Source organism: Rhynchophorus ferrugineus, unplaced genomic scaffold (genome assembly GCF_030347505.1).
Source record: "Rhynchophorus ferrugineus isolate W39M unplaced genomic scaffold, kcgeb_rfMv2 rfM3, whole genome shotgun sequence".
NCBI lineage: Eukaryota > Metazoa > Arthropoda > Insecta > Coleoptera > Curculionidae > Rhynchophorus > Rhynchophorus ferrugineus.
The window spans coordinates 52,519,864-52,534,141 of record NW_027472582.1 but is presented as its reverse complement, the minus strand read 5'-3'; the positions used below and the strand labels follow the sequence as shown (position 1 = coordinate 52,534,141).

Genomic DNA, 14,278 nt, shown 5'->3' with positions numbered 1-14,278 from the left:
ATATTGAACTGATAATAAAAAGATCAACTAAAAGGGAAATTTTAGGTGAATATTACATAAAGATTTGCCATTTTATTTTCACTGATTGTTGTCATACACTTGCACTTCTCTTTGTTATTCTACGATCACAAATTTTCTCAAATTGTCGAATTTTCATATAACTTGCCATTCGTTTTCTTGTGTTATCAGTTTCCCCTCTTAAAAATCAATGCTCTGAGAGTTTCTAGCAACACACAATAATTTTTGTACAACTTAGCAGAGGAAAATTTATTAAATGTTGCTGATTATATGGATTTATTGAAAAAAGTTTAAATAATATTAACTAATATTAGTCAGAACATTTTCCAACATTTTCCAAAACTTTTTCCCCTATTTCTATGGTTATATAGGTCATGTTATTAAATAGTTTTTAACATTTACATTAATGGATTCCATCAAATATATCCAAGAACCTAATATTTCATCTCCTTGGCGGTGATCTACGTTAAGGAAAGCCAGAGGATATAGGCTGTTTTTTGTAACTGATTAATGTAACCTATGTGATAATAAATGTAAGAACCAATACAATACTGTGTTTCAAGGCATAATTGTTTTCTCTTGTATAGCTTCTCGTAAGAAACACGAACAATCAATATTATTCCTTGTTGTCGGTTTGGCCTGTTCATAATGAACAATATTATTTTAACTATTATACTAATCCTATCATACATTTTTGTATATTATTGAATTGTATTTGGTTTTCATTGTGTGTTAAATAGTACCAATCTAACAGCTACTAATCGAATATTGTTGATTTGACCAAATAACTAAACATGCAACAATGCATTAGCATTATTCTAAGAAAGTAAAATAATATATCAGGCTGGTGAATTCGCATTTATGTATGTCATTCATAATGTTAACTATTTTTTATATCAAAATACTACAAAATTAAATTACAAACAAAATAAATATAATTATATGTTTAGTTCCTAATTATTGCTCGGTACGGACTTTCAAGTCCGATCAGTTGGTAGTAAAAATAATATTGTAAACAGATAAATATGTTTAGGTAGGTATTAAGTTAAATTGTGTGTATATAGTAGAATATAACATACGTATAGGAGATAGGTTAAATAAGGTTTTTGTTTACTTTTATTTAGTTATTACAGCGATCATAACGTACTTATATTATTTTAAAACGTTTTTTTTTTGTGTTAAAAATCTAAGTTTGATTATTTTTTACCTTTTAGTGAGTTCCTTATTTATTTTTTTGAAACCTGTTCAGTCTTTTTTGTTAAAAATATTTTTTTAGATAATTTATGCGGATATAAAATACGTATCGTTCATTGGCGTATTTTCAATCAGTTTCGAAATAATACTGCTTTATTGGCATACTCATTTATTTTACCAAACTACTAGCGAAAAGATATAAATAATTAATATATTCGTCAAACCTTATTTTGTCTAAATCTCATGATTTATACTTTTTGGATATTAGGAAAGTTATATTTCAACGTCTTAACAAAATATGGTGTTAAAAATCACAGTAATAAGCAAAATCAGTGGATATACGATATACTGTGTCATATTTTATTCAAATCTATTATATTATATATATCAAAGACGCTAACCACACATTAACTTATCTAAAACAAGCGCTCGTTTAACATATTTTAATGTTATTTTAACCTAATTCAATCTAAATCGGTAATGTAAATTATGGAACTAAATGGAATTTTGGGAACTAAATTATAAATAATTATTAATTTTGTTGTTAAGTTTCTATTATATTATCAAATGTACAGTTGCTTTAATTATATTTTCCATATACAGCATATTAATATAGATTGTTTATTTTACAATATATTCATAATTGTTTAATATAGACATAAAAAGTTCTAAGTTGTTGTTAACAGTTTGAAATTAAATCGTTTTTTTTTATAAAACTCTTGTTGTTAACATAGAATAACTGGTAATTTTTGTTCGAATATATTTCTTTATAGAAGTAGAAGTTGTACTTAAAAAAAAAGTTTTATTTAATTTAGGGTACGTAACTTTCTGAACTTAGGTAAAAAACCTTTGGAAATACAGTTGGACAAATTCACATAAAGTACATTATTTCTTACAATATTTTGTGATATAATTATAAAACGACTTTGTTTGCTTTGACAATGTTGCTGGTTGATTTCATGACATTCATTAGCTATTTCGCAGGTACGATTTAATAGCAGTTAGATTTATTATTTTTTACATTTACTACACATTAAGTAAACAAATGATGTTATTAAAGAAAATACTTATAATAAAGAATGTGTTTTAAAGTAACCCAACCAAGACAGCAATTTATTGGGTATTATTTTGAAAATAATATTTTTAACAAAAAAATGATTGAAAATTGACATGAGATTTTTGACACAAAAAACCTTTTAAAATAAAATATGTACATAATAATCGTTGTAATAACTAAATAAAAATAAACAAAAACCTTTTAATCTATCTACTGCATGGATTTTATATTATACTATACACAAAAAATTTGACTGATTACTTTGAAGTAGGTACGAGCAACAAATTATATTTGTTTTGTCACAATGGGTAGGCTAAGTAAAGTTGCAGCCCGTATAAGGAAAAATGGGAATACATTTTCAAAACAAGGAACGCTTCAAGCCCCGGGGTTATATTATAGTAACTCGCGATATCCGTGTGTGAGCTTAAGGCTCTAATCACCACACCACAGAAGCAGTTGCATACTACTACGGCTTCTTATATGATATGATTCGTGTTTAAAAGGTAAATTGAACGGCTTTTCCACTGAACGGCATCCGGTCTCCCGTTACATCAGTCACATAGCAATAACATTATACAGAAATATCTGATTATTTTAGATAAAAACATATGTGAAAACTTTGTAGCCATTTGAAATTTCAGGTTCAGGATCCTGGCTTGGTTTCAATGTAACCACCTCGGAAATGCACTCTTTCGAATAAAAAAATAATTTGGAATGTCGGTCCATAATTGACAGAAAAATCGGCGAACATTAAAAAAATATACAGTCGAATATACATCTTTATTTTCTGTGCAAAAATCTTTTTGTATACCTGAAAAAACGAAGGAGTGTAGGATATCAGATATATACGGTAGAAATATATCTTGTTTGCTGTTGCTAGAAATAAAAAGAAACCTATAAGCTTTAAGTTATTTTGGATTAATTAGAAGCTGAGCTAAAATTGCAAAAAAAAGAGTTTCTGGTGGCATATTGTGATTTATTACGACAGATTCAAGAGCAAAAAGACATGACTCAGTCCAGGAGAGCTATCCACATGGACACCGAAATTAAATTGACATCGACCGCCTTGTTGTATATATGGTGGGATCAGTAAGGTAGTAAGGTGTTAAAACTAAAGCCGTTATTGCAGATATATACCGACAATAGTTAGTGATCGAGAGACGCAAAGTGATCTTCACGTATGATAACGCTTGGCGATATTTTGGATTGTTTAAACCAGTCGTAACTCCAATAGGAGGTCTACTGCATACACCATATTCATCACACATAGCGTTCTCTGATTATCATTTGTGCAGTTTATTTCACTATGCTGTAGAAAATGAAAATAGAATGATGATTGGATGTAAAATTTATTTTAGGTATGCTTTGTTGGTGTCTGATATTTGTGTGAAGTTTATTCATGTTATATTTATTTAAAAAATACTCGAAACTTATATAAATAAATCCGAAATGTTTATGTCCTTTAAGAGTGAGAGAAACTAGGTGGCAAACCAGACATATTTGAAACCGCACAACTCTTAAGATAAGGAGAGTGAAGACGCCAAGAGCCAGACGGAATACGTTAACATTTCGTCCCCTTGAAATACATCCGATGGTGTAAATAAACCAATATATTCCGGAAAGTGCATTGACCTTGTAAACTCGTGGGAAAGGTGCATTTCAGAGAATTTTTTGATGTATATTTTTCACCGAAACGATAGAAACATCATTGGATAAGTCTTTCCCTCCCTAGAAATAACTACTAATCAGGTAGCGAGGTCAATCAAGCCAGCGTTCTTTCTCGTTACAAGATACTCAAGGGAGGAGCAATGGGGTATAAAGTGCGATATATGCGTTTTATTAAACACAGCCTTTACACAATCTTCACATAACTAAACACGAGTTTACATACACAGTCTTTACACAATCTTCACGCACAATCTTGTCAGTCCTCACAAATCATACAGCTTTCGACCTGCAATAATACAGTCTTCATTAATACAGAATATTAAAATAATCAGACGAAGGTGCCCTCTGACTGAAGGTCACTGACAGTGTGAAGGTCGTCTTTACTAATCGTTATACCCGTCTATTCTTTGTAGTGTAAGTTTCAGTGTAAATAAGGTCTTTCTAACTTTTAATAAGCCAGTTTGTTCATTTATAATCGGGAAATAAAAACGGACAACAAATCTTTTTAGTGATAATATGATGGTTCAGCCCGCTTGGTTGCTATACTGCTCAAAGCGACAAGACGGTTCTCCTACTCTTGCGATAGTGACGAGGTCGAATCCTTGTGGGACATCCTGGTATATTTACGTTTATAATTGTTTATAATTGTGATTATCTAAAAGACAAGAGTGTAAAATCCTATAAGGAAAATGATTCCAGTCACTCTAGTAGCTAGGCTGGGTAAGACCAGATGTCTTCTGGGATGGTCTCTAAGTTGGTGACTCGCCACAACTTAATTCCGAGAATCATGGTATTCAGACAAGATAAACCCTAGTTGGTAAAAAGAAGACTTTAAAATATATAAAATATATATGATGGTCTGTAAGTGAGTGACTCTGACGTGTTGTACTAATTGTTTATGTTTGATTTTAAAATATCAATATAACAGTGATCCCAAACATGCAAATAAATAAAATAATATTTTAAAATAGGCATATTATTTTAACTTATGAAAGAAATATTTTTTACATCGGAGGTAATTATATTTTTTTGGTGTTTATTCTACAACATTTTTGTAACAAGGTAAAAGTTCTTGCTAAGAATCGAAACATTCATAATCAAATTACATAGCTTCCGTAATAAATCTTGACACAATATACCTTCCAGGTACGTCCGGTTTTAAGTTCTGAGACACTTCCTTTTAGACAGTAATTTAGGGACACCTCTAGAGGAAATTCGGGCGCGACCATAAAAAATTGATAAAGCAGGTAAATTTCTTGTCTCGTGTATTTGTACTGGCGGTAATTGGAAAGAATAATAAAATTTATCCGGGGATAAGGGCTTACGTTTGAGAGCAGATATTAATATTGTCTTAAATTACGCCGAAAAATGGTTATGTATTTACTTTCGAGGGGGGGCTTTATTTATTTGTTACGTTCTGTTACTCGGTATTTTTTCTACTGAACGAGATTAAAAAGATTGAACGCGGGAGAGTACGCCTCTTTGTGCTTTTTGTTCGGCGACAATGGAGAAGAAAATTTTTATTGAGTCCTTTTTTTTCCTGAAACCCGTCGAAAACAAAAAAGGTCTTTTTTAATTCGGTCGGCTTTATAATGAAATGAGGCATGATTTTAAATCGTCGGGGAGTTTTTGCAATATTGGCCGGAGCTTGATTTGGAATAATAAGCTGTTTTCTTAGATACTCTGAAAATTAGATACTAAAATATTGTAATGCGTTATAAGGGCAACTAAAATATGTTTTATAAATTACATATTTTTGTAGTAGATTTATTATATGATATGTATGGTCCGTTAAAATGGTGTTTAAACAATGTATTAAAATAAAACAGCTTCACGAAATTATACTTAGGTCCTCTTATTTAATTCATCTCTCAATTAATTGTTTAAACCACTATGTAGAAAATAGTTTATGTGTCTAATGTATTTATGTGTTTGGCATTTATTTATGTCAGGTTTGGTTACGATAACAAAAATACTCGAAATATATATGCATTTATTGGGAATTTCTAACTCCTAATATATTGGTTCTGTAAGAGTGTGTAGAAAAATAGTTGTGAAACCAGACATATTTGGGACTGGACACGACACTCGATATATGGAGGGTGCAGACGACAAGAGCCAGATGGAATACATTAATATTTAAACCCCTTAAAATACCTCCGATGGTGTAAAGAAGCAGATATATGTTAGTGTCACAGGTGATTGGTGTATTGATGGTGGCCTATGGTAGTATACGATAGTTATGATGTCAAGGAAGAGATCCAGGTGTACGAGCTCACTCGATAGTCGTACGCCAGGGTTAATAAAATTGAACGAGGTTGACAGCGCGTGCAGAGTCAGTCCCGAAAGCGGAAGATAGTGTTGTTAATGTCAAGAGGGTGGGAGTCATTTAGATCGTAAAAAAATCGTGGGATCTCCTTGTTAAATATATACGTACGAGAAGTTAAACAAAATAACCAGAAGAGCGAGGGAGTGAACCGAATAACACAGAAAAGGTACACACACACTACACCCATTTGTACCTGTTTGGCAATTAATAATAGTAATTTTAATTCTGTTGCAGAAAATGAAAATTCTAAGCTCAAGTACATCAAGTCGTATTGCCCAGATTTGAAATATTATCTTGAGCTTAGGAACATAATATATTAGATAGCAAAGTAAAGGAAAAAACTGAAATGCCTTAGAAGTGCTAGAAGAGGTAACAAAGTACAGGGGCAGGCAAGAAGAAGATCATATATTTTCAATGTAGGTCAGAATAAATTAGAAGGAACCTATCAAGGGTGTAATCCTTATGGGCATAAACAAAAAGTCGCCGTACAATATCGGATTAAAAACAAATTCTGTAATCCAATGCTCACTAGGTCCAAAGAAGGTTTACGGCCATTTGAGCATATTAAACCAACAGGTATCTAAATGTGTGGCTACTGTAAAAGGAAAGGCGATAACGAGGATAATTGCTATCGAAAACATGGAATGTCAAAATGTGTTGGCCAAAATGCAATAAAACCTATTGGCCATAATGCAATAATAATTCTTGACATTATAAAGAAGACCAGATGCAAAAATAGAGTTAAGTGAAAATGATATCGACATCAAATATAATCCATTAAAAGAACCTCGAATTTGGATGGAGAAAGCAATTAACGAAGATGAATTAAATTGGTCAGTATTCAACGAGCGGTTGTGCACAGAAATCAGAAAGATATAAACTACAATAAACCAGACACTATCACGAATTGATAAACAATAGGAAAGATGAAAATCGTACTACGTGATCAAAAACTGGTGATCCATAACAAGGTCATATTGTGAGCACATATCCTGAATCATGAATCGTAGTGTGATTATCATATGGTGAACGATTGCAACTAAAGCAAAATGTTAAAAATGAGCTGGAGGCCCAAACAATATGAACCAACGAATCTGCTTTCTCCAGTCCGATAGTATGCGTAAAGAAAAACAAAACATTTAAAATTGGACCGACTTCAAAGACTAAATAACGAACTCACCTAAAGATAAAAAATAATAAAACTTGAATTTAAAAACACAAAAATGCTTTTAAAATAACATATTGACATAATAATAGTTATAATAACTAACTAAAAATAAAGAAAAACCTTATTTATATATATGGTTTTATTTATAATAGTAACTACAATAATGTTTCGGAAGTTCAAGGGTGTTTTCTTAGAAATTAAAATAGTAATATAATAGTTAGTAGAGTTTAGTGGTCCCTAGAAAGTGGCATTCAGGTCTGTGTAATTGGACTTGTCCAAAATGTCCAAAACAACTTGCCTTTTTAATATAGCGTGTGTAAGAGAAGGAAAAGTATTGAAAAGAAGGCCTGCTTATAATCTGGACCACAACTACATTCTTTTTAATTTTATTTTATTCTTCTCTTTAATTCTTTAATAGGGCTCCGAAACTTTAAACAGTACACCATAATATATTTGTCTCTTAAAACTGATTTTGTGGTTCTTATAAACTATTTTAAAAATTTGATAATTCGGTTGGAATTCAATAATAAAAATACAATTGAGTAACAGAGAAAAAGAGTTAAACTGAAATGGTTTTAGAGTGCTTACATAGAAGAAAAGGTTCATAAACAATTCATCATGTCTCAGTTTTCTTGTATATAAATTAACTGTATTGATGAGATAGATTCTTAAACAAATTTAATTGAATGGAAAATATACAAAAAATATAGTCAACTAGAAAAATTGGTTTTAAGTTCTTTTTTGTTTCTTTTTAACATTTCTAAAGATAGAGAAATATTTATTTTTAACCAAAGACTTATATCTTACTCTGACTCTCATAAACTCACATCTAATGTTGAATCCAACTTACAAATATTTTAAGACGTAATTTTAAACAAGTAATAGAAGAAACAGGAACATTAAAAGTTATTATAAAATAATTATTAATCATTTGGTTATTATCGATAAATATTTCAATTAATAAACAATAAAATCTTTTAATTTCAACTAGTAATTATATATAGTTATTATGAATTTTGTGCAGATATGTATTTGTAGCGTATTTAAGTTTCCAGCATACCACTGACATTGAATACAATTCACCTGAAGCGTTTGCACATTGTACGCTATATAATTGTTTCCAAAACCTCGGCCATTTCGGTTTGTACGATTTGCGAACAAATAGAAACAAAAGCTCCATTGTTAATTAATTTTAGATGGAAATTAGTTTTGAATATGAATATACGGCAGATGTTCGTTCATTATTCAAATTCATCAAAATATGCCAATTTATAAAACAATATACTAATAAAAAGAAATATTCGTTTTATAGGCATATTAACTCTGCTATTTTTAATTAGCGTGCGATTGCATTTTCTAAAGTTTGAGTCTTTTGATAAATGCCTGTTTTTTACTAACCGGATTAATAGATGTGAAATATGGACTTAAACCTTGTTTAATCAATTATCAATTTTCCCCAATAACAGGTTTCATTTTTCAGTATGTGTTATTTCGTCGAAGTTTTCAGTTCAGTTTAAAGAAAACGATGGTTGAAGATCATGAAATGTTGTGTGTAGTTAATGGCAACTATACTAGATCGATTTCAGTATGTTAATACTGGTTTCCAAATTTTAACTTAATTAAATTTAATTTTAACAGCGAACACAAAGGGCCTTTTCCGCAGTAAAATTTGAGGAAGATATTTTGAAGACATTTCTTGATGAAATTTATCGATTACAATTGATGCGTTTCAGTCCCGCACCGAGTACCGTGAGAAGAACGAGAGCTCAGAATATGAGCAAAGAGATAAAAACGTTATCCATCCATATGACAACGCTCGACCACAAATTGTAAAGTTGGTTTAAAATTGGAACTGCTAACTTGTGCCGACATATGAGTCGTTACCTTTATGTCTGAGTTTGAGCAGCGCTTTACTTCTTATTCTTATTATTCTCATGAAGCAGAAAAAAAGAGTTAATTCGTAAATAGTTTCAGAAGATTCATTTTTCGAGATGAAACACGTAAACTACAAGAATGTTGGGAAAAAGTAGCTCCTATTGATGGATAATACTTATAGATAATAAAATACATTGTACCATGTATTTTATGTATATATTTTTGTAATATAAAATGTATTTTTCACACGAAAACTTCAAATGAAAATATCCTTTAAAACTTACGTGTAACATTTTTTTAACCGACAAAACGGTACTAAATATTTGGGTAAAAGTAAAATATTTGGATTCGCTCTATCTGTTGGGAAGTACCATTAAGTGAAAAATCTAAATTTAAAGAAATTAATGAGCAATATACGAAACTCTTGAGAAAACCTGCAAAAGGTCCAACATGATCTAGATCTAGACATGAATTACTTTCTCTCTGGTAGACACCAAACTGAACCCTAGAGATATATATTTATAGAAATCAAAAACCGTTCAAATACTTCGATCATACACGCAAAACTTTTGCTCATTTCTTCTTTTGTTAAAATATAGTTTTATTTCATAGCAACATGAATATATTTGTTATGAGAAATGAATTATGTAACTTTAGCGCATTTTATCAAGCAGTTTGTGAATATTATATTAAATAGAAAAGCTAATTATTATTAATCTTCGAGACATTTCATAACATGTACATATTGGAAATTAATCGTTTAGTGATTGATTTGGACAGTGACTCGGAAAGTTACACTGACTAAAGGAAATTTTCAGGATATGCGATAAAGCAGCGCAATGCTGGAAATTCCTGAGGCAGAGTGATGAGAGTGGAAACAACTAAAGGTAAGCATATAGTTAATAGAGTATATCTATAGAAAATTGTATTGTAGGGTGTGAAAGGTTTACGTGCGTAGATATGATTGTAATTGCTCAGAATTAAACATGAGCATTAGGTTAGAATGTATGAGGATAGGATGAATACTAACTGTCTTGTAGGTATGGTAAATGGATTAGGCAGAATTCAGTGACCAATTTTGTCAAGAATGGTGTCCACAGGTAGAAGCAGAAGTAATAAAAAATACAGTGATATCAAGGTGACTTGACAAGCAAACACACCATCGAAGGGAACAAGAACTAAATGTAGAATTGTTAATTATGTACATTAGGCCTCCAGGTCTTAACGTTATATAAAAAAAACTCGCTTAGAACTCTACTTCATGGTTTGGTGTGGAAAAGAGTTCAATGTAAATATAATAAAACAACTCTAACATAAAACTATTATAGCTGTATTCTTAGTCCTTCGATAATATATGCATTAAATGAAATATAATGTTAAATATAAACTATATATTTATGATAACAATTTTGTTTCATTATTTTATCTAAACTAGAATTTCGTTGTATGTCAAAGCCAAACTGAATATTCACAGTTAATGTAGCAACATTGCGACGTTTTGATATCATAAATTTAGATGACGTATGTACAAAATAACTTTGAATAGGCTATATTGTTCTATATACTAACGTACTAATTCCACCTCCACCATTGAGTCATGTAAGGGACTCAGCGGCTCCATATAACAACTGAATCTGCATACTGCCATCAACCTGCGCCGAGTGAATGTTTTAGTTCCGCAATTTACTGAGTTTTTGTCATACAATTTTAGCAGCTAATAAAATAGATCATTGTGATATCATCAGGTTTATAGTTTCCTAAATGTACTTCTTTAGGAGTGTATTCCCGGGAATATTGGAAAGTATAAAAGAGAAATAAAGCGTATAGATAAATGGTTGGGATAGCCTTGAATGAAAATTCAAAACTCATAAATGAATACTAGCAACAGCAAACGTTGAACTCAGTAAGGATTCTAACCGCTCTTTTTAATTTATAAAAACCAAAACAATGTCAACAAAGACAACGGTATGAGTCGAACCCCACCTGTATCAAGAAAAACTAATACTAGTTGATATACGGGTTGGGCATCAATACAGGGTTTCCGCCTTGACATGCATGTGACTTTAAATGAGTGAAACATAAGCATAAGCCTAAAATACAATTACTTTTAAGCAGTATTTTTACGAAAACAAATTTCTTCAAGACTTTTGATGCTGCCGAAAATCGTCGTGAAAAAAAAACTAATTTAAACCTGTACGAAATATATTAAATTTAGCCACATTGGCACACACCCTCACATATTCAGTTTAAATTTAGTAAAATAGTACTAAAATAATGTACTTAGTAAAATAATATACTAAAAATATATTTACACAGCGACCATTAAATATAATAACTAGAATCCGAAAATAAAAATGTGTAATCTATATAGTTTTCAAATGCGAGAGGACACGTACTATGTGAAAAGTGGCAATTTCTAGTTCAGAGTTCAGAAATAGCTAAATAAATTACCCCGAAGAACAGGTCATAAAATATAAAAAGAAACTAGCAGAGAAGATGCTTGTCGTAATATTTTATATCCCAATAAAAGTTTTTTTTGTAAATGTTGTTTTTCTGTTTTATTCTCCATTTTGTTGCTTATTATAATTTACCTACTGAGTGTCAAAAAATAAAAATGTCTTAATGGTATATCACCTCTTAAGCCATACCAAAACCTATGTGTTTATACTACAGAATTGTATAGTATTAATATACAAAGAAATTCAATAAAATATTTAATTACTGCATCGATAATAATTCTATTAATAATAATAATTATTATTATATTGTACAATATTTTATAATTGAAATGCTAGTGTTCCTGTTAACTATTAGGGAAATGTGTTATTTATTAAATTCAAACAGGTTTATTTAATTAAATATATTATTATCATTATTATTATTAAACTCTAGATCAAGACCTCTTTGGGTCCTGTTCTTCGTTTCTTATCGGTAATGGCTTATTGTCTGAATATACTGCTTCAATTTTCGACAATCTAGGTTTGCCCGTTTGACATTAACAAATTTTATAAGATATACATATATATATGAAAATTACCTTGGTTTTCGTTAAGTTTTAAAACATTCTTATAATGTTTTAATAGGAAAACAATGCCTTTTGTACACTAAAAATTTGATGCAAACGGATTGGTCAATTTATGGAGCAAAAATTGGCATTCATTGTCGAAGTATAAGGTTCATATCAGTTTTTAGCTGTTTGCTCTCTTTTGGATCAATCAGATTAAATCCCTTTAATATCCTTAAAAGGCACAGTGTGTATATATGTATAAAGACGCACGAAAATAATTATAAATCTGAAATTTAATACAGTTTTATCAGAATTTAAATGTAAATTTAAGCAGGCTTCCATCACAGCTCTAAGTATTATACATGCCCTGGTTAACTTCCTTGAAACTCTTCGCCTAAGAAAATTAATTTATATTTTACAGTAAACAGACATATTTAAAATTATTTGCATTCAGTAATTCGATAATTCAGGTTGATATTAAAAACTACATTTGTAGTCTACACGAAAATATATTGAAAATCATTAAAATCAAAGCAGATTTAGAATAAAAGAAGCATTAAAGCGAAAAGTTGAATTTCAATTAATATAAAATTTTAAAATAAACTGGATCAATAATCTGAATTCATTATAAATATTTTAATAACTCATAAAATATTAATTTGAAATCTATATATTATATATTGCGAAATGCTATTTAACCAAAATAAACTATATACAAAATTATTTTATGCTCAGTTTAACATAATACGTTCCCACAAAAGCAAGCCGCAGTAGCGGAAAGGCTAAAAAACATTTTAGCCAAAATTAATTATAATAGCAAAATAGATATTTAGCCCCTTAAAAAATATAATTATATAAAATTAATAAAATATATTAGCTTAAATGACTGTCGTTAAATTTCGCTTGACAAGATATTCACATTTATTTTAAATAGTATTATATAATGTACTAAACAGTGTTATCACTTAATAATGTGTAATAAACCAGTTTAACTTTAAAGGAGTGTGTAATATGTATAAATATGTTAACAAAATGTTTGTTTATTAAACACTATAAATTATAAGTACGTAGAGAACGGAGTCAATTGGCTGAAAATTGGGAAAGCCTACTATATACTTAAAAAAAATTGTTAATATACACCTTAGGACAACGTTACATCAAAGAGAACAAATCAAATTTATCGAAAAAAACTTCTTTAAAACATCGAGACATCAACAAACATCATAGACAGTTAGATACCATCTCGTGACATCGATACGGAACTAAATATTAACCATAGCAGTCTTGAATAATTTACATAAGATTGAATACTAATAAAGCTAGATATTGAGGTTTCTTATAAAAAAGGAAAATCACAAGGAATTTAGTTGTTTCCATTATTGGATCGCTGTTTCACGCATAAGAAATCGAGCCATTTTTGAAAGAAAGACTTACAGATTTTCAACTGAATTTCATAAGATAATAATATGTGAAGACCATCATGGTTGAAGTTATTTGCAACAAGAAAGGTGGTGCTAAGTCTTAGGTGGACTTGGAAAAGAATTGTTTATCATCAGCAGCTTGAATCTGAGCACACCATTCATTCATCTGTCTACTATTAACTACTGATGCAATTAGATTGAAAGAATTCCTAGAATTTTGAATTAGTGATATATTAGTATATTAAATATAGGTGAATAAATCTGTTTCAAGGAAAACGAAATTATTTTTCTCCAACTAACTAATACAAGAGGGTCGAAGAATATTGACAAGGAAACTACGGTGTAGTGGAATGGTACCCGTACAGTGAAAAGGGAATTGACATACTCTTAGCAAATGAGCTATATATTTATAGACTCAGCAAAATATAACAGTTGTGTAATTTGGAATTAATGCGGCCATGAAATAAATTGCATGTGATAAATGTTGACTTTTATATTGATTGTTATAAGTAATAATATTATATACATATATATATATATA

General features: G+C 30.0%; 1 protein-coding gene across 2 annotated transcripts in view; it reads right to left on the bottom strand.

Annotated features, from left to right (window-relative positions):
* Gfrl (Glial cell line-derived neurotrophic family receptor-like) overlaps positions 1 to 14,278 on the bottom strand; it is a 598,276-nt gene that overhangs the window by 40,336 nt on the left and 543,662 nt on the right. The window lies entirely within an intron of this gene.